Source organism: Hordeum vulgare, chromosome 1H (assembly GCF_904849725.1).
Source record: "Hordeum vulgare subsp. vulgare chromosome 1H, MorexV3_pseudomolecules_assembly, whole genome shotgun sequence".
In the NCBI taxonomy this organism is placed as follows: Eukaryota; Viridiplantae; Streptophyta; class Magnoliopsida; order Poales; family Poaceae; genus Hordeum; species Hordeum vulgare.
Genome location: NC_058518.1, coordinates 226,905,487 through 226,931,313, shown reverse-complemented (window position 1 = coordinate 226,931,313; position 25,827 = coordinate 226,905,487).

Below are 25,827 nucleotides of genomic sequence, written 5' to 3'. Positions count from 1 at the left end.
CAAACCGTATATTCCAACTCTGAGATGCTTGCTCCCGTCCATAGAAGGATCGCTAGAGTTTGCATACTTGTTAGCATCCTTAGGATCGACAAAACCTTTTGGTTGTATCACATACAACCTTTCCTCAAGGAAACCGTTGAGGAAACAATGTTTTGACATCCATCTGCAAGATTTCATAATTGAAAAATGCAACAACTGCTAACATAATTCCATCAGACTTTAGCGTCGCTACGGGTGAGAAAGTCTCATCGTAGTCAACTGCTTGAACTTGTCGGAAACCTCTTGGCAAAAAGTCGAGCTTTCTAAATGGTGGCTGATACGTCCATTTTGCATCATGCTTTCATGTTGACATTTATCACTTTATGGGCTGTTATTACACTTCACGGTACAATACGTATGCCTTTTCTCTCTTATTTTGCAAGGTTTACATGAAGAGGGAGAATGCCGGCAGCAGGAATTCTGGCCTGAAAAAGGAGCAAGCTTGAGATACCTATTCTGCGCAACTCCAAAAGCCGTGAAAATCAACGAGGATTTATTTTGGAATTTATAAAAAATACTGGGCTGAAAAAGTACCAGAGGGGAGCCAGTACGAGGCCACAAGCCTGCTAGGCGCGGCCTCCCCCTGGTCGCGCCTAGGGGGCTTGTGGGATCCCACTTGGCCCTCTGGTCCCCCTCTTTTGCTACAAGAAGGGTTTCGTTCCAAAAAAATTAAGGGGAGGCTTTTCGGAGGATTCGCCGCTGCCACGAGGCGGCACTTGAGCAGAACCAATCTAGAGCTCCGGCACGACGATCCTGCCGGGGAAACTTCCCTCTCGGAGGGGGAAATCGTCGCCATCGTCATCACCAACACTCCTCTCATCAGAGGGGACTCGTCACCATCAACATATTCATCAGCACCATCTCATCTCCAAACCCTAGTTCATCTCTTGTAACCAATCTCCGTCTCGTGACTCCGATTGGTATCTGTAAGGTTGCTAGTAGTGTTAATTACTCTTTGTAGTTGATGCTAGTTGGAGCACTTGGTGGAAGATTATATGTTCAGATCCTTGATGCTATTCATTACCTCTCTGATCATGAATATGACTATGGTTTGTGACTAGTTACTTTTGTTCCTGAGGACATGGGATAAGTCATGCTATTAGTAGTCATGCGAATTTGGTATTCGTTCGATATTTTGATGTGTTGTATGTTGTTTTTCCTCTAGTGGTGTTATGTGAACGTCGACTACTTAACACTTCACCATTATTTGGGCCTAGAGGAAGGCATTGGGAAGTAGTAAGTAGATGATGGGTTGCTAGAGTGACAGAAGCTTAAACCCTAGTTTATGTGTTGCTTCGCAAGGGGCTGATTTGGATCCACTAGTTTAATGCTATGGTTAGACTTTGTCTTAATTGTTCTTTCGTAGTTGCGCATGCTTGCAAGAGGGGTTAATCATAAGTGGGATGTTTGTCCAAGTAAGGGCAGTACCCAAGCGTCGGTCCACCCACATATCAAACTATCAAAGTAGCGAACGCGAATCAAATGAACATGATCAAAACTAGCCTGACAGAAATTCCCATGTGTCCTCGGGAGCAATTTACCTCCTATAAGAGTTTGTCCAGGATTGTCCCTGACTAGCACTCTCTGGCAATAGCTAGACGACTGTTGTTCTCGATTGCTCAACAAATAGAAATTGTCTTGCAATAAGCCACCAGCGCGTGGGATCGAGGCAGTTTTCGAGGGTACAGTATTCAACCCAAATTTGTTGATTCGCCGATTGGATGTGAGAGGATACTCTCAACTATTAGCAGCTGAATGTGTCAGATTCAACCACACCTGAAAGATTAATATCTACAAGCAAAGTATCAACAGCAAAGTAGCAGCAGTAGTAACAGCAGTAGCAAGTAGCAGCAGTAGCAAGTAACAGCAGCAGCAATAGTAGTAACAGCAGCAGAGCAAAACCAGTAACCGCGGAAGTGGGACAAACTCGTAGGCAATGGGTCGGTGATTTTTTTGGATTATATTCATCATGCAACAGTTATAACATAGAGAGATATGTGGCTAGCTCCCGTTCGTCAATGTAATGTAGGCATGCATTCCGTGTGTCGGCATACGTGCTTAGGGAAAAGAACTTGCATGACATCTATTGTCCATCCCTCCCGTGGCAGCGGGGTCCAAAAGGAAACTACGGGATATTAAGGTTCTCCTTTTAATAAAGAACCGGACCAACGCATTAGCACTTGATGAACACATGAACTCCTCAAACTATGGTCATCACCAGGAGTGGTTCCGGTTATTGTCACTCCGGGGTTGCCGGATCATAACACATAGTAGGTAACTACAACTTGCAAGATCGGATCTAAAACACACATATATTGGTGACAACATAATAATTTCAGATCTGAAATCATTGCACTCGGGCCCTAGTGACAAGCATTAAGCATGGCAAAGTAGTAGAAACATCAATCTCAGAACATAGTGGATACTAGGGATCAATCCCCGTCAAAACTAACTCGATTACATGATAGATCTCATCCTACTCATCACCGCCCTGCGAGCCTACGAATAGATTACTCATGAACGATGAAGAGCTTCATGGAATTGGAGAGGGAAGAAGGTTGATGATGAGGATGGCGACGATTTCCCCTCTCCGGAGCCCAAAACGGACTCCAGATCTGCCCTCGAGATGAAGAACAGGATGTGGCGGCGCCTCCGTATCGCAAACGCGACGAAATCTTCTCTCTTTATTTTTTCTGGGATGAAACTCAATTTATAGAGCTGAGATTGGGGGCGGCAGAGCCACGTGGGCCCCACAATCTTGCTAGCCGCCACCAGGGGCGGCTACAGGGCTTGTGGCCCACTGGCCCATCCCCTCCGGTGGATCTTTGTGCAGGTATTTTTCATATTTTCCAGAAATATTCTCCGTAAATTTTCAGGACGTTCTGAGAACTTTCATTTCTGCAAAAAAACAACACCAAGGCAATTCTGCTGAAAACAGCGTCAGTCCAGGTTAGTTCCATTCAAATCATGCAAATTAGAGTCCAAAACACGGGCAAAAGAGTTTGGAAAAGTAGATACGGTGGAGACGTATCAACTCCCCCAAGCTTAAAACCTTGCTTGTCCTCAAGCAACTCAGTTGACAAACTGAGAGAGAAAGAAAAACATTGACAAACTCTGTTTGATCTTGTTGTTGCAACTATGTCTAACTCATAACCAGAATTTCAGCAAGATCACAAGTTAACCACATAAGCAAGCGACACAAAGGTCTCACGGTAAACTAATATCAATGGCATCATCAGCTAACGAGCAAATAATAATGAGTTTCAAATACCAACACTTCAATCAAAACAAGAATGAAGCAATATGAATAGGTGGTATATCGCTAGCTCTTTGTGAGACCGCAAAACATAAATGCAGAGCACTTTCAAAGATCAAGGGCTGACTAAACATTGTAATTCATAGCAACAAAGATCCAGTCATAGTCATACTCAATATCAATCAAAAGCAAAGCATAAAAAATGACAGAGGTGCTCTCTAATTGGTGCTTATAAAAGAAGAGGATGACTCAACAGGAAAATAAATAGACAGGCCCTTCGCAGAGGGAACCATTGATTTGCACAGGTGCCAGAGTTCAAGCTTTGAAAATAGAGATAATAATTTTGGGTGGCATGCTTTCATTGTCGACGCAATGACCAAGAGTTCTCGATATATTCCATGCCACTCATGCTATAGGCGGTTCCCAAACAGAAAAGTAAAGTTTTAACTCCCCCACCACCAATCAATCACACTCCACGGCTAGCCGAATCCTCTGGTACCGTCCATACTAACATCAATCCGGGGGGAGTCTTGTTTTACAGTTATGTTTTTGATTTAAGCGTGGAACTGGGCATTCCAATTACCGGCCCCTTTCTCGTGAATGACAGTGAATAAACACATGTCGAGGATAACACTCCTAGCATGGAAGATACCAATAGCTCCCTTTCACCACATGAGCGGATCGGGCATGCAAAACAGATTATTTCTTGAAGGTTTAGAGAGTGGCACATGCAAATTTACTTGGAACGGCAGGTAGATACCGCAAATAGGTAGGTATGGTGGACTCTCATGGAAAAAAATGGGTTTATGGAAGTGGATGCACAATCAGTATTCCGATTAGTACAAGTGAAGGCTAGCAAAAGACTGGGAAGCGACCAACTAGAGAGCGACAACAATCATCAAGATGCAATGAATTTGACTAACATTGAATGCAAGCATGAACAAGATATAAATCACCATGAACACGAACATCATAGAGGCTATGTTGATTTTGTTTCAACTACATGCATGAACATGCGCCAAGTCAAGCCACTTGAATCATTCAAAGGAGAATACCATCCTATCATACTACATCATAGCCATCTCAAAATCTATGTTGGCATTCAAGACAAACCATTATAAACTCTCAGCTAGTTAAGCATGGCATCACAAACTATGATCTCTAACTTGTCATTGCAAACATGGTTCTCTCACAACAAAGCTAAATCTGGGTCAACAAGCTAGTCATATTTACAAAAACAAAATAGATAGAGTTCATACCAGCTTTTCAGTCTCAGTCACTTCATCATATATCATCATTATTGCCTTTCATTTGCACGATCGAACGATGTGAACAATAATAAGTGCGTTCGTGCATTGGACTAAGCTTTGCAGGCAAACACAAAGGAGAAGACAAAGTAATATGGCTCTTTGAAAGCTAAATAGGTAAGCATGCAAGAACCACTAAACATTGTAACCAATATCTTCTACCCTCACCCAAAGAAAAAGAAAACTATTTACACGGGAAAGCTCCCAACAAGCAATAGAAGAAAGGAAAATCTTTTTGGGTTTTCTCAAAAGGACACAAAACAAGAAAACAAGAAAACTAACTAGCATGGATAATACAGTGGCAAAGTGTAAACACCGGCTAACAAAGTGAAAGCATAAGCATGAATGTAAGGTCGGTGCGAACACGTACTCCCCCAAGCTTAGGCTTTTGGCCTAGCTTGGTGTACTCCCATGGTGGGAAATAACCAGCTCCGGGATACTCTGGAGCAGACTGTGGATGCCACTGCTGTGTGAGCTCCTCTGGCTCCCACTGATAAACTGGCGTCTGGTACTCGACTGGCGGCTCGGGCACGGGCACCTGTGGTTGGGCCAAGCCCCAATATGCGTAGATATCCGAGGGCATAATAGTGTACCTGCCAGCATGAAGATCGAACAAAGAAGGAGCAGGCAAAGTAATAGTCTCTCGAGTACCCTGACTAAATACCAGGTTATAAATCATCCTTCTACTAGCATCTCTATCCAGAAAATCATGGCGAACCATGCTGTCATAATCCAGATATTTCTCACGGAGAAGCATCTCTCCTTCCTCTCCCAGTCTAATGGGTATCTCAAAGTGTCTAGCAAGATGGGTAGCATACATGCCTCCATAGACGACACCCTTGGAACGGTTGGTGTTCAACCGCTGGGCTACTATAGCACCTAGGCTATAAATCTTATCGTTATAAAGGCCTTCGCGCAAAACCGCATGGTCTGGCGAACTAAGTGATCCAGCCTCCCCACGGCCAATCAAACATTTTCCCACAAATAATGAGAAGTACCGAAGCATAGGAAAATGTATGCTAGCAATCCTAGCGCGAGACACTCCTCTTTCCTCTCCAACAGCAATAGTACCAATGAAATCCTCCAAGTCCCGTGGAAGAGGGTCACGGATATCCCCAACATAAGGTAATTTGCATACATTGCAAAAATCCTGTAGCGTCATGCACTGGGGGACATCGTATATCATGAACTCAACCATGGGAGGATTCTTCCTCGGATAATAGTTGAAGCTTTGAATGAAAATATTGGTGAGGAGGAGGTATTGTGAGCACTTACGTTCAATGAACGCAGTAAGACCTGCGTTCTTCACCAAGTAATAAAAGTCTTCATAAAGCCCAGCGGCGCGCAAAAATTCATCACTTGGCCATTCGCACGCTCGAACTTCTGTGAATCGAGGGACTATGTACTTGGGGTGGTTCTTCTCATCCTCCTTGGGGTTACGGCCTGAAGTGCCTCTCAAGAACCTCCTCATCTTTCCTTTTTCTAGCTCTGAAAAATTCTGAAATTTTTAGAGACTTCGAAAGAAAAGTGAATAAAGATTAACCCAACTCATAGCAACTACTCCTACTAGTGCCTAGAGACCGTATCACGCGCTCAAACTACTTGGGACCAGCTAAATCAACATTTCTAGCTCAAGAACAGGGTCACCAAGGTAGCAAGAATACGTGAAGCATAAAGCACTAGAGCAAAAACTAATTGGACCAATGGAGGAGTCACTTACCAAGGAGTAATTTCCCCAAAACGGTTCGGAGAGTAGTGCTTTGAACAAGGAGATCGAAAATCACGGCGAAATGAACAAGAACACGGGTTTGAGCTGCGAAACAGTTTTTTCTGGAGGTCGAAGAAGAGGATGGGAGCTGGAATGAGTGGAGGGGGTCCCTGTGGGCCCCACACACTTGATAGCCTCCACGAGGGGGGCGGCAGCTGCAGGTCTTGTGGCCAACTGGTCTGGCCCCCAGGCCAGCTCTCAGGCCTAGTATTTTTCAAATATTCCAGAAAAAATCGTACTAAATTTTCAGGACCATCGGAGAACTTTTATTTTCGGGGTATTTTTCTCCGGGACACTAAAATAGAAAACAGGAAAAGCTAAACTAAATCTATCATTTTTCTTCTAAGCAACAGAAAATGAAAGCGCAAAATAGAGGTATGTGACTCTTTGATTCATCCATTTCATGGTCATCGAAAGAAATCCGTCAATGGGGTTGATCAAGTCCTCATGACAAACCTTCTCGAATCGCAAGAGAGAACGGAGAATTTTCGAATAGCTACTAAGTCACCTCAATGGGGATATGTATCTCCCCAACAAGCAAATCAGACTTCATCTTGACACGAGGAATAGGGCATTCAAAGCTCCCAATAAGAATCGATGAAGTTTTTTCGATAGCATTGATGCAATGTACTTGATATCGTTTCTTCGGAAAGTGCATTGTGTGCTCATTACCGTTGACATGGAAAGTGACATTGCCTTTGTTGCAATCTATAACAGCATGTGCCGTGTTTAAAAAGGGTCTTCCAAGGATGACAGCCATGGCATCGTCCTCAGGAATGTCCAAGATAACAAAGTATGTTAAGATAGTGGTGTTAGCAACCACAACAGGCACATCCTCACAAATGCCGATAGGGAAAGCAGTTGATTTGTCGGCCATTTGCAGAGAAATTTTAGTGGGTGTCAACTTATCCAATTCAAGTCTACGATAAAGAGAGAGCGGCATAACACTAACACCGGCTCCAAGGTCACATAAGGTAGTTCTTACGTAGTTTCCTTTAATGGAGCAAGGTATAGTGGGCACTCCGGGATCACCAACTTTCATAGGAGTTCCACCTTTGAAAGTGTAATTGGCAAGCATGGTGGAGATCTCAAGATCTGGTATCTTCCGTTTATTAGTCACAATCTCTTTCATGTTGCCATACGGAGACATTTTGAGCATATCAGTTAACCGCATTTGCAGAAAGATGGGTCTTATCATCTCAACGAAGCGCTCAAAATCCTCATCATCCTTTTTCTTGGATGGTTTAGGAGGAAAGGGCATAGATCTCTGAACCCATGGCTCCCTTTCTTTACCATGCTTCCTAGCAGTGAAGTCATTCTTATCGTATCTCTCAGGTTGTGGGTTATCAGGATTAACCATAGGTTCAATCTCCACATCCTCATCATTGCTAGGTTAAGCATTATTATGAACATCGTTGTCCATATTGTCACCAGGTTCATGTTCATCACCAGATTGTGTTTCTGCACCAGACGCAGAAATATCATTAGGTTCTTCAGGTGTAACAGTATTTGGTGAACTGGCATGTAGGTTTCTATCATCCTTCTTCTTCTCCTTAGGATGAATGGGTGCATCAGCATTAATCCTTGAGAATCTTGATCAATTCTCTTTGGATGGCCTTCAGGATACAAAGGTTCATGAGTCATTTTGCCTCTTCTAGTAATGACTCTGACAGAGTTGTCATTTAATTCATTGAGCAAGTCATTCTGAGCTTTAAGTACTTGTTCTACCTGAGTAGTAATCATAGAGGCAAGTTTACTCAGAAGCTTCTAATCATTGACATCTCTGTCTACACAAGCACTTAAATGGCTAAGCATACGAGTACTTTGTTCCAAATGTGTGCTAACATAATCATTGAAACTCTGTTGTTTGGCAACAAAGTTGTCAAATTCATCAAAGCATAGGCTAGCGGGTTTGTCAAAAGGAATATCACTCTCATCAAACCTACGCAGAGAATTCACTTCTACTACTTGTATCGGGGTATCGAGACCATGGATCTCTTCGATAGGTGGTAAAAAATTTACATCTTCAGATATAATGCCTTTCTCTTGCATAGATTTCTTGGCTTCTTGCATATCTTCGGGACTGGGAAATAGAATACCTCTTTTCTTAGGAGTTAGCTTAGGAGGTGCTTCGGGAATAGTCCAAGCATTATCGTTGATCAAGATGTTATTCAGTAGGGTCTCAGCTTGTTGTATAGTTCGTTCCCTAAAAACACAACCGGCACAACTATCTAGATGGTCTCTAGAGGCATCGGTAAGTCCGTTATAGAAGATATCAAATATCTCGTTCTTCTTAAGAGGGTGATCAGGCAAAGCATTGTGTAGCTGGACGAGCCTCCCCCAAGCTTGTGGGAGACTCTCTTCTTGGAGTTGAGCAAAGTTGTATATTTCCTGCAAGGCAGCTTGCTTCTTATGGGCAGGGAAATATTTCTCACAGAAGTAATATACCATATCCTGGGGACTACTCACACATCCGGGAGCAAGAGAGGTGAACCAGGCTTTAGCGTCATCCTTTAGAGAGAAAGGAAACAACTTAAGGATGTAGTAGTGGCGGATCTTCTCCTCACTAGTGAAAAGGGTGGCTATATCGTGTAGTTTGGTAAGATGGGCTACGACCGTCTCAGACTCATAACCGTGGAAAGGATCTGATTCGACTAGAGAGATTATCTCAAGATCGACAGAGAATTCATAATCCTTATCGGTGATAAAGATAGGTGAAATGGCAAACTTCGGGTCGTATTTCATCCTAGCTTTCAGAGATTTTTCCTTCCACTTGAGAAGTAATTTCTCAGCGTCATAGGCATCCTTACACGCAAGAAAATCCTCAGCTATCTCTCCCTCCATAACGTAACCCTCAGGTATATCAGGCAATTCATATCTAGGAGAGCTAGATCTAGCAGGAGCAAAAGCAGGTTCTGTCTCAATAGTATCGATAGTTTCAGAAGCATCACGAGCATTGGCAGTAACTCTAGCAATATGAGCATCAAGAAATACCCCTAGTGGAACATCAGGCAAAGTAGTATCTCTAGCAGTATCAAGCATAGCATCATCAGGCATAGCATCTCTAGCAGTATCAGGCATAGCATCTCTAGCAGTATCAGGCATAGCATCTCTAGCATCATGAGGCAAAGCAGTATCATGCAACATATCAAGATTTCTAGCAGGAGGTGATGTCGCAAACTTACTCATAACTGAAGGTGAATCAAGTGCAGAGCTAGATGGCAATTCCTTACCTCCCCTCGTAGTTGAGGGCAAGACTTTGGTTTTCGGATCCTTCAGATTCTTCATAGTGATCAGCAGATATAAATCCCAAGTCACTCGGAGAATATAGCATTACCTCCCCGGCAACGGCGCCAGAAATATGCTGACTAGCACTCTCTGGCAATAGCTAGACGAATGTTGTTCTCGATTGCTCAACATTTAGAAATTGTCTTGCAATAACCCACCAACGCGTGGGATCGAGGCAGTTTTCGAGGGTAGAGTATTCAACCCAAATTTGTTGATTTGCCAATTGGAGGTGAGAGGATACTCTCAAGTATTAGCAGCTGAATGTGTCAGATTCAACCACACCTGAAAGATTAATATCTGCAAGCAAAGTATCAACAGCAAAGTAGCAGCAGTAGTAACAGCAGTAGCAAGTAGCAGCAGTAGCAAGTAACAGCAGCAGCAACAGTAGTAAGAGCAGCAGAGCAAAACAAGTAACCGCAGAAGTGGGACAAACTCGTAGGCAATGGGTCGGTGATTTGTTTGGATGATATTCATCATGTAACAGTTATAACACAGAGAGATATGTGGCTAGCTCCCATTCGTCAATGTAATGTAGGCATGCATTCCGTGTGTCGTCAAACGTGCTTAGGGAAAAGAACTTGCATGACATCTATTGTCCATCCCTCCCGTGGCAGCGGGGTCTAAAAGGAAACTATGGAATATTAAGGTTCTCCTTTTAATAAAGAACCGGACCAACGCATTAGCACTTGATCAACACATGAACTCCTCAAACTATGTTCATCACCTAGAGTGGTTCTGGTTATTGTCACTCCGGGGTTGCCAGATCATAACACATAGTAGGTAACTACAACTTGCAAGATCGGATCTAAAACACACATATATTGGTGACAACATAATAATTTCAGATCTGAAATCATGGCACTCAGGCCCTAGTGACAAGCATTAAACATGGAAAAGTAGTAGCAACATCAATCTCAGAACATAGTGGATACTAGGGAACAATCCCCGTCAAAACTAACTCGATTACATGATAGATCTCATCCTACTCATCACCGCCTAGCGAGCCTACGAATAGATTACTCACGAACGATGAAGAGCTTCATAGAATTGGAGAGGGAAAAAGGTTGATGATGACGATGGCGACGATTTCCCCTCTCTGGAGCCCAAAACGGACTCCAGATCTGCCCTCGAGATGAAGAACAGGATGTGGCGGCGCCTCCGTATCGCAAACGCGACGAAATCTTCTCTCTTTATTTTTTTCTGGGACGAAAGTGAATTTATAGAGCTGAGATTGGGGGCGGCAGAGCCACATGGTCCCCACAAGCTTGCTAGCCGCCACCAGGGGTGGCGGCTAAAGGGCTTGTGGCCCACTGGCCCATCCCCTCCGGTGAATGTTTGCGCAGGTATTTTTCATATTTTCCAGCAATATTCTCCGTAAATTTTCAGGACGTTCTGAGAACTTTCATTTCTACACAAAAACAACACCAAGGCAATTCTGCTAAAAACAGCGTCAGTCTAGGTTAGTTCCATTCAAATCATGCAAATTAGAGTCCAAAACAAGGGCAAAAGAGTTTGGAAAAGTAGATACGATGGAGACGTATCAGTCCCTTGCTACAAAAGGGATTGGGCCACTTTTCTACACCATTTTTACTTTTTTTACTTGCTACTTGCTACGAATCATCTTGTCACACAACTACTTGTTACCGATAATTTCAGTGCTTGCTGATATTACCTTGCTGAAAACCACTTGTCAGATCCTTTTGCTCCTCGTTGGGTTCGACACTCTTACTTATCGAAAGGACTATGATAGATCCCCTATACTTGTGGGTCATCAAGATTCTTTTCTGGCGCCATTGCCGGGGGCGAAGCGCCTTTGGTAAGTGGAATTTGGTAAGGAAACATTTATATAGTGTGCTGAAATTTATTGTCACTTGTCACTATGGAAACTAATCCTTTGAGGGGCTTGTTCGGGGTATCTTCACCTCAAATGGAAGCACAAAGAGTTGCTCCTCAACCTGCTACACCTACTGAAAATATTTGCTATGAATTTCCTTCGGGTATGCTTGAGAAACTGATGGCTAATCCTTTTACAAGAGATGGAACATCACATATAGACTTGCATCTAATCTATGTAGATGAAGTTTGTGGTTTATTTAAGCTTGCAGGTTAGCCCGAGGATGAGGTCAAGAAGAAGGTCTTTCCCTTATCTTTGAGGGATAAGGCGTTGACATGGTATAGGCTATGTGATGATACTGGATCATGGAACTACAATCGGTTGAAATTAGAATTTCATCAAAAGTTTTATCCTATGCATCTAGTACATCGTGGTCGGAATTATATTTATAATTTTTGGCCTCGTGACAGAGAAAGCATCGCTCAAGCTTGGGGGAGGCTTAAATCAATGTTATATTCATGCCCCAATCATGAGCTCTCGAGAGAAATTATCATTCAGAACTTCTATGCTCCGCTTTCTCATGATGATTGTACCATGCTTGACACTTCTTGTACTGGTTCTTTTATGAAGAGAGATATTGACTTCAAATGGAATTTATTGGAAAGAATTAAACGCAACTCTGAAGATTGGGAGCTTGATGAAGGTAAGGAGTCAGGTATGAATTTCAAGTTTGATTGCGTTAAATCCTCTATTGAAACAAATATTTTTTGTGATTTTAGGCTAAGTATGGACTTGACTCTGAGATAGTATCTTCATTGTGTGAATCATTTGTTGCTCATATTGATCTCCCCAAAGAGAAGTGGTTCAAATATCATCCTCCCTTAGAAGTCAATTTAGTTAAACCCAATCCAGTTGAAGAGAAAATCATTGCCTATAATGATCCTATTGTTCCCAGTGCTTACATTGAGAAACCACCTTTCCCTGTAAGGATGAAGGATCATTCTAAAGCTTCAACTGTGATACGTAGGAACTACATTAGAATGCCTACACCCCCTGAGAAAATTAGAGTTGAACCTAGCATTGCTATTATCAAAGATCTTCTGTCCGACAATGTTGAGGGACATGATATTCACTTCTGTGAAGATGATGCTAGAATTGTTAAACCTCATGCTAGAGACAAACATAGGCGTGTTGTTGGCACGCCTGTTGTTTCTGTTAAGATAGGAGATCATTGTTATCATGGCTTATGTGATGTGGGTGCTAGTGTTAGTGCAATACCTCAATCCTTATATGATGAAATCAAATATGAGATTGCACCTGTTGAGATAGAACCCATTGATGTCACTATCCAGCTTGCCAATAGAGATACTATCTGCCCTGTGGGAATTGTTAGGGATGTTGAAGTCTTGTGTGGTAAAACGAAGTATCCTGCTGATTTCCTCGTTCTTACTACCACCCAAGATAGCTTTTGTCCCATCATATTTGGCAGACCCTTCCTCAATACCGTCAATGCTCATATTGACTGTGAGAAGCAAACTGTCACTATTGGCTTTGAAGGTGTGTCACATGAGTTCAATTTCTCCAAGTTTGGTAGACAACCCATGAAAAAGAGTTGCCTAGTAAGGACGAAACTATTGCCCTAGCTTCTATTATCGTGCCTCCTACTGATCCTTTAGAACAATACCTGCTTGAGCATGAAAATGATATGCATATGGATGAAAGGGATGAGATAGATAGAGTTGTCTTAGAACAATATCCTATCCTTAAGAATAATTTGCTTGTTGAACTGCTTGGAGATCAACCCCCACCAAAGGGTGATCCTGTGTTCCAGCTTAAACAGTTGCCAGATACTCTTAAGTATGCTTATCTTGATGAAAAAGAGATATATCCTGTTATTATTAGTGCTAGCCTCGCACAGCATGAAGAAAAGAAGTTACTAAAAACTTTGAGGAAGCACCATGCTGCTATAGGATATACTCTTGATGATCTTAAGGGCATTAGTCCCACTCTATGCCAGCACAAGATTAAAACCGATCCTGATTCCAAACCAGTTGTTGATCATCAAAGGAGATTAAATCCTAAGATGAAAGAGGTAGTAAGAAAAGAAATACTAAAGCTCCTGGAAGCAGGTATTATTTATCCTGTTGCTCATATTGATTGAGTGAGTTCGGTGCATTGCGTCCCTAAGAAGGGAGGTATTACCGTTGTCCCTAATGATAAGGATGAATTGATCCCACACAGGATTATTACTGGCTATAGGATGGTGATCGATGTTAGTAAATTGAGTAAGTCCACTAGGAAAGATCAATACCCTTTGCCTTTTATAGACCAAATGCAGGAAAGACTGTCTAAACACATACACTTCTGCTTTCTAGATGGTTATTCTGGTTTCTCCCAAATACCCGTTGCACAATCTGACCAGGAGAAATCCACTTTCACCTGCCCTTTCGGTACCTTTGCTTATAGACGTATGCCTTTTGGCTTATGTAATGCACCTGCTACCTTTCAAAGATGTATGATGGCTATATTCTCTGACTTTTGTGAAAAGATTGTTGAGATTTTCATGGATGAATACTCCGTTTATGGGTCTTCTTTCGATGATTGCCTCAGCAACCTTGATCGAGTCTTGCAGAGATGTAAAGACACCAACCTTGTATTGAATTGGGAGAAGTGCCACTTTATGGTTAATGAATGCATCGTCTTAGGACATAAAATTTATGAAAGAGGTATTGAAGTCGATAAGGCTAAGGTTGATGCAATCGAGAAAATGCCATGCCCCACAGATATCAAAGGTATAAGAAGTTTCCTTGGTCATGTTGGTTTCTATAGAAGGTTTATTAAAGACTTCCCTAAGATTTCTAGGCCTCTTACCAATCTCTTGCAAAAGGATATTCCTTTTGTTTTTTACGGTGATTGTGAGGAAGCCTTCGAAATACTTAAGAAGGCCTTGATAACTGCACCTATTGTTCAACCACCTGATTGGAACTTACCTTTTGAAATCATGTGTGATGCTAGTGATTATGCTGTTGGTGCTGTCCTAGGGCAAAGTGTTGATACGAAGTTGAATGTTATGCACTATGCTAGTAAAACTCTAGACAGTGCCCAAAGAAACTATGCTACTACTGAAAAGGATTTTTTAGCAGTCGTGTTTGCATGTGAAAAGTTCAGGTCTTACATAGTTGATTCCAAAGTCACTATTCACACTGATCATGTTGCTATTAAGTACCTCATGGAGAAGAAAGACGCTAAACCTAGACTCATCAGATGGGTTCTCTTGCTACAAGAATTTGATTTGCACGTTGTCGACAGGAAGGGTGCTGATAACCCCATAGCAGATAACTTTTCTAGGTTGGAGAATGTTCTTGATGACCCACAACCTATTGATGATAGCTTTCCTGATGAGCAATTGAATGTCACCAATACTTCCCGTAGTACACCGTGGTATGCTGATTATGCAAACTATATCATTGCCAAATATATATCACCTAGTTTCACATACCAGCAAAAGAAGAAATTCTTATTTGATTTAAGACATTACTTCTGGGATGATCCTCGCCTTTATAAGGAAGGAGTAGATGGTGTTATTAGACGTTGTGTACCTGAACATGAACATGGACAGATCCTACGGAAGTGTCACTCCGAGGCCTATGGAGGACACCATGCGGTAGATAGAACTGCACACATGGAATCAGGTTTTTATTGGCCCACTCTCTTGAAGGATGCTCGTAAGTTTGTCTTGTCTTGTGACGAATGTCAAAGAATAGGTAATATCGGTAAACGTACGGAAATGCCTATGAATTATTCACTTATCATTGAACCATTTGATGTTTGGGGCTTTGATTATATGGGACCTTTTCCAAAATCCAACGGGTATACTCATATCCTAGTTGTTGTTGATTACGTTACTAAGTGGGTAGAAGCTATCCCAACTAGTAGTGCTGATCACAACACCTCTATCAGGATGCTTAAAGAAGTTATTTTCCCTAGATTTGGAGTCCCTAGATATCTAATGACCGACGGTGGTTCACATTTCATTCATGGTGCTTTCTGTAAAATGCTTGCTAAGTACGATGTCAACCATAGAATTGCGTCTCCCTATCACCCTCAGTCTAGTGGTCAAGTAGAGCTAAGCAATAGAGAGATTAAACTAATTCTTCAAAAGACTGTCAATAGGTCTAGAAAGAATTGGTCTAAGAAGCTCGATGATGCACTGTGGGCTTATAGAACTGCCTATAAGAATCCCATGGGCATGTCTCCGTACAAAATGGTGTACGGTAAAGCATGTCATTTACCTCTTGAGCTAGAGCATAAGGCTTATTGGGCAATCAAAGAGCTCAACTTTGATTTCAAACTTGCTGGTGAGAAGAGGTTATTTGATATTAGCTCACTTGATGAATGGAGAACTCAAGCATGTGAAAATGCCAAGTTGTTCAAAGAAAATGTTAAGAGGTGGCATGATAAAAGGGTACAAAATTGTGAGTTCAATGTAGGTGATTATGTCTTGCTATATAATTCTCGTTTAAGATTTTTTGCAGGCAAGCTTCTCTCTAAATGGGAAGGTCCTTACATTGTAGAAGAAGTATATCGTTCCGGTGCTATCAAGATCAACAACACGGAAGGCAATTTTCCGATAGTGGTAAATGGGCAGAGAATCAAGCATTATATCTCAGGTACTCCCATAAATGTTGAAAGCAATATTATCAATACCATAACTCCGGAGGAGTACATAAGGGATATTTATCAGCCTGTTTCAGACTCCAAAAACGAAGAGGTATGTGATTGGGTAAGTAAACAGACTCAAAATCTTTTCCAGCAGGAATTTTTCTCCGTTTTGGAATTTTTGAAAAAATAGAAAAATTTAAAGCAGTCCGGAAAGCGCACGAGGAGGCGACAAGCCTGCCAGGCGCGGGCCACCCCCCTAGCCGCGCCTGGGGGGCTTGTGGCCACCTCGTGTGCCTCCCGGACTCTGTTTTCTTGAGGAGTACTCCTTCTGGTCTGGAAAAAAATCATTATATATTCTCCCGAAAGGTCTGACCCTCGTATCACGCAAATTTCCTCTGTTTTCGTTTCGAGCCTGTTTCTGCTGTAGATCTAGATCGCTATGGCGTCACCAAAGGCTCCGAAGGACAAGATCTTCGAGAAGGTCATCAATCCCTACCTCGCGGGAGTGCTGCAACACCCTCAATCTATTGAGATGCGTGAGGGGATGCTGCACATCTGTTATGTTGAGGGGGCCAAGAAGACCGGAAGCGTGGAGGTGAGGCTCGAAGAAATGGAGCAACAAGTCTTCAAGTGCCAAGGGATGGTGGAGCGTGGACTCAACGCCAACCACATGATGATCACGGAGTTCACCAACAAGCACAAGATCGAGGCCAATGACATTGGGAAGCACCTCTCCAGGCTCTATGACAGAGTTGATCACCTCCAAGCCCAGATCTATGACCTGTAGAACCAAAACTGTGAGTATGAGTATAGATTTAAATCAATACGGTTGGCTGTAGATTTGAGGATTCCAGAGACTCGGTCATCTTTCCATATGGAGCACCTATGCCTTGGAAGACGGAGGATCAAACCCATGTTGGAACAACTCCACCACCATCACCTCCAAAGGAAGACAACTAAGTATGGGTATGGGCAATCCCCTTGTATTGTGCCAAGCTTGGGGGAGTTGCCCCGGTATCGTATCACCATCACATCTTTTGCCTTTACCTTTGTTTTAGTTTGTTCCTTTTTGGTTTTATTTTTCTCTAGTAGATTAAAAGTCCTTAGTGTTTTAGGCTTGAGTTTTGCTTTGTGTCACCCCCGATGTATTCGAGCTCGTGAGCCATATAATAAAGAGTGTCTTAGTTAAGGGCCTTGCCTCGTGCCATGATCAAGAGAATGAAAAGAACAAAAGCATGAAAGATCATGTAATGATCTTATGGGAAGTGATGGCTTCACATATAAAAACAATGTTGATTGAAACTTGTTGAGGGTAGACAAACGTAGACCTTGGTCATTGTTGCAATTAATAGGAAGTGATAAATAAGGCGAGGTTCACATATAAATATATCATCTTGGACACCATCTATGATTGTGAACACTCACTAAACTATTACATGCTTAGAAGTAGATGTTGGACAAGGAAGAAAACATAATGAATTGTGTTTGCTTGGTTCCGAACAATGTTATATGACTAGAGATCCCTTAGCATGTGACGATTGCTTCCACCTCATATTAGCCAAAACTCCCGCACCAAGTAGAGATACTACTTGTGCATCCATAAACCTTCAACCTAGTTTTGCCATGAGAGTCCACCATACCTACCTATGGATTGAATAAGATCCCTCAAGTAAGTTGTCATCGGTGCAAGCAATAAAAATTGCACCCTTAATATGTATGATCTATTAGTGTGTGTAAAATAAGCTTTGTACGAACCTGTGATGAGGAAGACATAAAAGCGACAGACTGCATAATAAAGCTCTTTATCACAGGAGGCAATATAAAGTGACGTTCCTTCACACTAAGAGGACACGCATCCAAACCTCAAAAGCGCATGACAACCCCTGCTTCCCTCTGCGAAGGACCCATCTTATACCTTTACTTTTTGCCCTTGAGAGAGTCATGGTGATCTACACCAATTCCTTATTTTTCCTTTATCTTGGCTAACGTCTTATGCTAGGGAAAGATCTATATTCATATGTCAACTTGGAAGTAAGTATTCATGAACTATTATTGTTGACATTACCCTTGAGGTAAATAGTTGGGAGGCAAAACTATAAGCCCCTATCTTTCTGTGTGTTCGACTAAAACTTTGATCTCGCGAGTACCACGTGAGTTGTAGCAATTGTAGAAGACAAAAAGATGATTGAGTATGTGGATTTGCCTACAAACTCTTATTTTACTCTTTCCCATGTTGTGATAAATTGCAATTGCTTCAGTGACTAAAGGCTATCGGTTGTTAATTCTCGGTAAGGCTCTTGATCCATACTTTACTTTGTGATTGAATTATCACTTTAGCATAAGAGATGATATGATTATATTGTTGTTCTGATTATGATCATGATGCCTGCATGTCCGTATCTTGTTTTGTCGACACCTCCCTCTCTAAACATGTGGGCATATTTATTGATCTCGGCTTTCGCTCGAGGACAAGCGAGGTCTAAGCTTGGGGGAGTTGATACGTCCATTTTGCATCATGCTTTCATGTTGACATTTATCGCTTTATGGGCTGTTATTACACTTCACGGTACAATACTTATGCCTTTTCTCTCTTATTTTGCAAGGTTTACATGAAGAGGGAGAATGCCGGCAGCTGGGATTATGGCCTGAAAAAGGAGCAAGTTTGAGATACCTATTCTGCGCAACTCCAAAAGCCGTGAAAATCAACGAGGATTTATTTTCGAATTTATAAAAAATATTGGGCCGAAGAAGTACCAGAGGGGCGCCAGCAGGAGGCCACAAGACTGCTAAGCACGACCTCCCCCCCTGACCGCGCCTAGGGGGCTTGTGGGCTCCTACTTGGCCCTCTGGCCCCCTCTTTTTCTACAAGAAGGGTTTCGTTCCAGAAAAAATTAAGGGGAGCCTTTTCGGAGGATTCGCCGCCGCCACGAGGCGGAACTTGAGCAGAACCAATCTAGAGCTCCGGCAGGACGATCCTGTCGGGGAAACTTCCCTCCCGAAGGGGGAAATCATCGCCATCGTCATCACCAACACTCCTCTCATCGGAGGGGACTCGTCACCATCAACATCTTCATCAGCACCATCTCATCTCCAAACCCTAGTTCATCTCTTGTAACCAATCTCCATCTCGCGACTCCGATTGGTACTTGTAAGGTTGCTAGTTGCGTTAATTACTCTTTGTAGTTGATGCTAGTTGGATCACTTTGTGGAAGATTATATGTTCAAATCCTTGATGCTATTCGTTACCTCTCTGGTCATGAATATGAGTATGCTTTGTGAGTAGTTACTTTTGTTCCTGAGGACATGGGATAAGTCATGCTATAAGTAGTCATGTGAATTTGGTATTCGTTCAATATTTTGATGTGTTGTATGTTGTTTTTCCTCTAGTGTTGTTATGTGAACATCGACTACATAACACTTCACCATTATTTGGGCCTTGAGGAAGGCATTGGGAAGTAGTAAGTAGATGATGGGTTGCTAGAGTGACAGAAGCTTAAACCCTAGTTTATGTGTTGCTTCGCAAGGGGCTGATTTGGATCCACTAGTTTAATGCTATGGTTAGACTTTGTCTTAATTCTTCTTTCGTAGTTGCGGATGCTTGCGAGAGGGGTTAATCATAAGTGGGATGCTTGTCCAAGTAAGGGCAGTACCCAAGCGTCGGTCCACCCACATATCAAACTATCAAAGTAGCGAACGCGAATCATATGAACATGATGAAAACTAGCTTGACAGAAATTCCCATGTGTCCTCGGGAGCGTTTTACCTCCTATAAGAGTTTGGCCAGGCTTGCCCCTTGCTACAAAAGGGATTGGGCCACTTTGTTGCACCGTTGTTACTTTTGTTACTTGCTACTTGCTACGAATCATCTTGTCACACAACTAATTGTTACCGAGAATTTTAGTGCTTGCAGATATTACCTTGCTGAAAAGCACTTGTCAGATCCTTCTGCTCCTCGTTGGGTTCGACACTCTTACTTATCGAAATGACTACGATAGATCCCCTATACTTGTGGGTCATCAGTGCCATTTACCATCATCATTTGTCTTCCTTTTAAAGATCCATCTGTACCTAGCAGTCTTACGACCATCAAGTAGTTCTTCCAACATGAAGCACTTCGTTTTTCATACATGGATCCTATCTCGGATTTCATGGCCTCCAGCCATTTGTCAGAATCTGGGCCCACCATCGCTTCTCCATAGCTTGTAGGTTCATTGTTGTCCAGCAACATGACCTCCAAGACAGGATTATCATACCACTTTGCAGCAGTACGTTTCCTTCTCGACCTACGAGGTTTCGTAGCAACTTGATTTGAAGCTTCATGATCACCATCATCAGCTATCCACTTCAACTAGTGTAGGCAACACAGGAACATCTTCTTGCGCCCTGCAGCTCATTGCTTGAAGTGACAGTTCAATAACCTCATCAAGTTTCCACCATCCTCCACTCAATTCTTTCGAGAGAAACTTTTCTCGACAAAGGACCCGTTTCTAGAAACAAACACTTTGCTTCCGGATCTGAGATAGGACGTATACCCAAATATTTTGGGTGTCCTATGAAGATGCATTTTATCTGCTTTAGGTTCGATCTTATCATGCTGAAACTTTTTCACATAAGCGTCACAACCCCAAACTTTTAAGAAACGACAACTTAGGTTTCTCCAAACCATAGTTCATATAGTGTCATCTCAACGGAATTATGTGGTGCCCTATTTAAAGTGAATGTGGTTGTCTCTAATGCTTAATCCCAAAACGATAGTGGTAATTTGATAGAGACCTCATAGTCTACACCGTACCCAATAGGGCGCGACTATGACGTTCGCACACACCATCACACTATGGTGTTCCGGGTGGCATGAGTTGTGAAACAATGTTCACATTGTCTTAACTGTTTACCAAACTTGCAACTCAAATATATATTTACCTCCACAATCACATCGTAGACATATGATCCTCTTGTCACGACGATCTTTAACTTCACTCTGAAATTGGTTGAACTTTTCAATATTTCAGACTTTGTGATTCATCAAGCAAATACACCTGTATCTACTCAAATCATTGGTGAAGTAAGAACGTAACGATATCCATTGCGTGCCTCAGCACTCATTGGACTGCATACATCAAAATGTATTATTTCCAACAAGTCACTTGCTCATTCAATCTCACTGAATACGAGGCATTCACTCATCTTGCCCATGTGGCATGATTTGCATGTCTCAAGTGATCCCAAAGCAAATGAGTCTAAACGATCCATCCCCATGGAGTTTCTTCATGCGTTTACACCAATGGGCATGGTTCGCATGTCTCAAACGATTCAAAACGAGTGAGTCCAAAGAGCCATCAACATGGAACTTCTTCATGCGTTTTATACCAATATGACTCAAGCGGTAGTGCCACAAGTAAGCGGTACTATCATTACTTCTTTGTATCTTTTGGCATCAATATTATGAACATATGTAGCACTACGATCAAGATTCAATAAACCATTCATATTAGGTGCATGACCATTGAAGGTATTATTCAAGTAAAAAGAGTAACCATTATTCTCTTTAAATGAACAATCATATTGCAATAAACACGATCTAATCATGTCCATGCTAAATGCAAACACCAAATAACATTTATTGAGATTCAACAGTAATCCCGATGGTAGAGGGAGCGTGTGATGTTTGATCACATCAACCTTGAAATTACTTCCAACACACATCGTCACCTCACCCTTGCTAGTATTCGTCTATTCCGTAGCTATAATTTCGAGTTACTAACACTTAGCAACTGAACCGGTATCTAATACCCCGGTGCTACTAGGAGTACTAGTAAGGTAAACGTCAATATCACATATATTCAATATACTTTTGTCGACTTTGCCAGCCTTCTTATCTACCAAGTATCTAGGGTAGTTCCGCTTCAGTGATCGTTCCCCTCATATTGGAAGCACTTAGTCTCGGGTTTGGGTTCAACCTTTGGTTTCTTTACTAGAGCGCAACTAGTTTGCAATTCATGAAGTATCCCTTCTTGCCCTTGCCCTTCTCGAAACTAGTGGTTTTACTAACCATCAACAATTGATGCTCCTACTTGATTTCTACTTTCGCGGTGTCAAACATCACGAATAGCTCAGGGATCATCTTGTGCATTGATACGTCTCCAACGTATAATATAATTTTTGATGGTTCCATGATATTATCTTGTCAAACTTTGGATGTTTTGTATGCCTTTTATATCTTTTTTTGGACTAACTTATTAACTCAGTGCCAAGTGTCAGTTCCTGTTTTTTCTGTGTTTTTAACACTTTTCAGAGGAGGATTTTAAACGGTGTCCAAATGGAATAAAACTTCCGAAAAGATTTTTTCGGAACAGAAGATACGCACGAGACATGAGAACCAAGGCAGGGGCCACCAGGGGACCCCACAAGCCCCCTAGGCGCGGCGAGGGGGGGCCGCGCCTAGCAGGCTTATGGCCCCCCTGTGGCTCGTCTGCCCTACCTCTTCCGCCTATAAATTCCTAAAAATTCCAAAACTGCGGGAGAGATCCACGAAAATACTTTTCCGCCGCCACAATCTTCTGTCTCCGCAAGATCCCATCTGGGGCACGTTCTGGTGCCCTGCCGGAGGGGGAATTCGGATATGAAGGGCATCTTCATCAACACCATGACCTCTCCCATGATGCGTGAGTAGTTCACCATAGACCTTCGGGTCCATAGCTAGTAGCTAGATGGCTTCTTCTCTCTCTTGGATCTCCAATACAAAGTTCTCCATGATCTTCATGGAGATCTATCCGATGTAATCTTCTTTTGCGGTGTGTTTGTCGAGATCCGATGAATTGTGGATTTATGATCAGATTATCTATGAATCTTATTTGAGTTTCTTCTGATCTCTTATATGCATGATTTCATATCCTTGTAATTCTCTTCGAGTTGTGGGTTTTGTTTGGCCAACTTGATCTATGATTCTTGCAATCGGAGAAGTGCTTGGTTTTGGGTTCATACCATGCGGTGACCTCGCCCAATGACAGAAGGGGTAGCGAGGCACGCATCGTGTTGTTGCCATCAAGGGCAAAAAGATGCGGTTTACATCATTGGTTTGAGTTTATCCCTCTACATCTTGTCATCTTGCTTAAGGCGTTACTCTGTTCGTCATGAACTCAATACACTAGATGCATGCTGGATAGCGGTCGATGTGTGGAGTAATACTAGTCGATGCAGAAAGTATCGGTCTACTTGTCTCGGACGTGATGCCTATATGTATGATCATTGCCTTAGATATCGTCATGACTTTGTGCGGTTCTATCAATTGCTCGACAGTAATTTGTTCACCCACCGTATTACTTGCTATTTTGAGAGAAGCCTCTAGTGAACACTATGGCCCCGGGGTCTACTTCACACCTTATTTTCAGCCTTACACTTTTTACTCCGTTCCACTTTCCGCCTTCATATCTCACTTTGCAATCAATCTTGAAGGGATTGACAACCCCTTTATAGCGTTGGGTGCAAGCTCTTTTGTGTTTGCGCAGGTACTTTGGACTTGACCTTGATTCTCCTACTGGATTGATACCTTGGTTCTCAAACTGAGGGAAATACTTATTGCTCGTGTGGTGCATCACCCTTTCCTCTTCAAGGGAAAAAGCAACGCAAGCTCAAGAGGCAGCAGAAGGATTTCTGGCGCCGTTGCCGGGGAGGATCAAGTCAAGAACTCATCCAAGTAAATGTCGCAAACTCATCTCTTGCATTTACTCTTTTGCCTCTCGTTTTCCTCTGCCCCACTTCTGAAAAGAAAAATTTACAAAAATATTTGCCTTTTTCGTTCGCCCTTTTCTCTCGCTTGCTTTATGTTCGTTTGTGTGCTTGTTTGCTTGCTGAAGTCACCATGATCGAAAACACCAAACTTTGTGACTTCTCGAATACAAATAATAATTATTTTATTAGTACTCCGATTGCTCCCGCCACTAATGCGGAATCATACGAAATCAATGCTGCTTTGCTGAATCTTGTTATGAAAGAGCAATTCTCTGGCCTTCCTAGTGAAGATGTTGCATCCCATCTTAATACCTTCATTGAGATTTGTGATATGCAAAAGAAAAAAGATGTGGATAATTATGTGATTAAGTTGAAGCTTTTTCCGTTCTCGTTGCGAGATCGAGCAAAAACTTGGTTTTCGTCTTTGCCCAAAAATAGTATTGATTCTTGGAACAAGTGCAAAGATGCTTACATATCCAAGTATTTTCCACCGGCTAAGATTATCTCTCTCCGTAATGATATCATGAATTTTAAGCAACTTTATCATGAACATGTTGCACAATCTTGGTTGCTAGTATTATCCCGATCATGGCTTGAGTCTTTGGATGATTATACAAATCTTTTACGCTGGCTTGAATTTCGCTTCAAGAAATATCTTGGACTCGGCCTCAGGTTGAACGTTCATGGAAATAACTTTAGGATAAGCCACAAAACTCCTAGACAATATCATGACAAACTACTCTCAATGGCACACTGAAAGGTCACCTACTAGTAAGAACGTACACGCTATAGAAGAAATTAACTCGTTGAGTGCTAAGATGGATGAGTTAATGAATTTGGTTGCTAGTAAAATTGCTCCTTTAGATCCTAATGACATGCCCTTGTCTTCCTTGATTGAGAGTAGCAACTCTAGCTTGCACGTTAATTTTGTTGGTAGGAATAATTTTGGCAACAAGAATGCTTTTAGAGGAAACTATGTTCCTAGGCCTTTTCCTAGTAACCCCTCTAATAACTTTGGCAACTCCTACAACAATACTCATGGAAATTACAATAGATTACCCTGTAATCTAGAGAGTAATATCAAAGAGTTTATCAACTCGGAAAAGATTTTCAATGCGTCCATAGAGGAAAAACTACTCAAAATTGATGATTTGGCTAGTAGCGTTGATAGAATGTCTAGTGATATTGATGCTTTGAAAGTTAGCTGTGCTCCTCAGAAAATCAACATGGATGAAGCTTTGAAAGCTATGCGTGTTTCCATGAGTGAGAGCAAAGAAAGAACCACCCAAATTCGTGCTAGACATGAATAGATTAAAAAGACGTGTTCTCGTGATAAGAATCAAGATCTTAAAGTGCTTGGTGTGACTCCCATTGAATCTTTGTTTTCTAGTGTCAAACCTAATGATGATGGCGCTAGATATGAATCCACTTTGGTTGAAAAACCCCCCAATGATTCGGAGTCCATCTATCTTGATGCTAAAAGCATTGAAAGTGGAGTAGAAGAAATCAAAACTTTGAGTAGTAATGAAACTACTACTTTGGATTTCAAGGAATTCAATTATGATAGTTGCTCCTTGATTGAATGCATTTCCTTGATGCAATCCATGCTAAACTCTCCACACACTTATAGCCAAAACAAGGCCTTTACCGATCATATCGTCGATGCTATGATAAAATTTCTTGAAGAGAAACTTGAATTGGAAGTTTCTATCCCTAAAAATCATCATGATGAGTGGGAACCTACTATCAAAATCAAAATCAAAAACTATGAATGCAATGCTTTGTGTTATTTGGGTGCTAGTGTTTCCGCGATTCCAAAGTCTTTATGTGATGTTCTAGGCTTTAATGAGATTGAGGAGTGTTCTCTTAATTTGCATCTTGCGGATTCTACTATCAAGAAACCCATGGGAAGGATCAATGATGTTCTTATTATTGCAAATAGGAA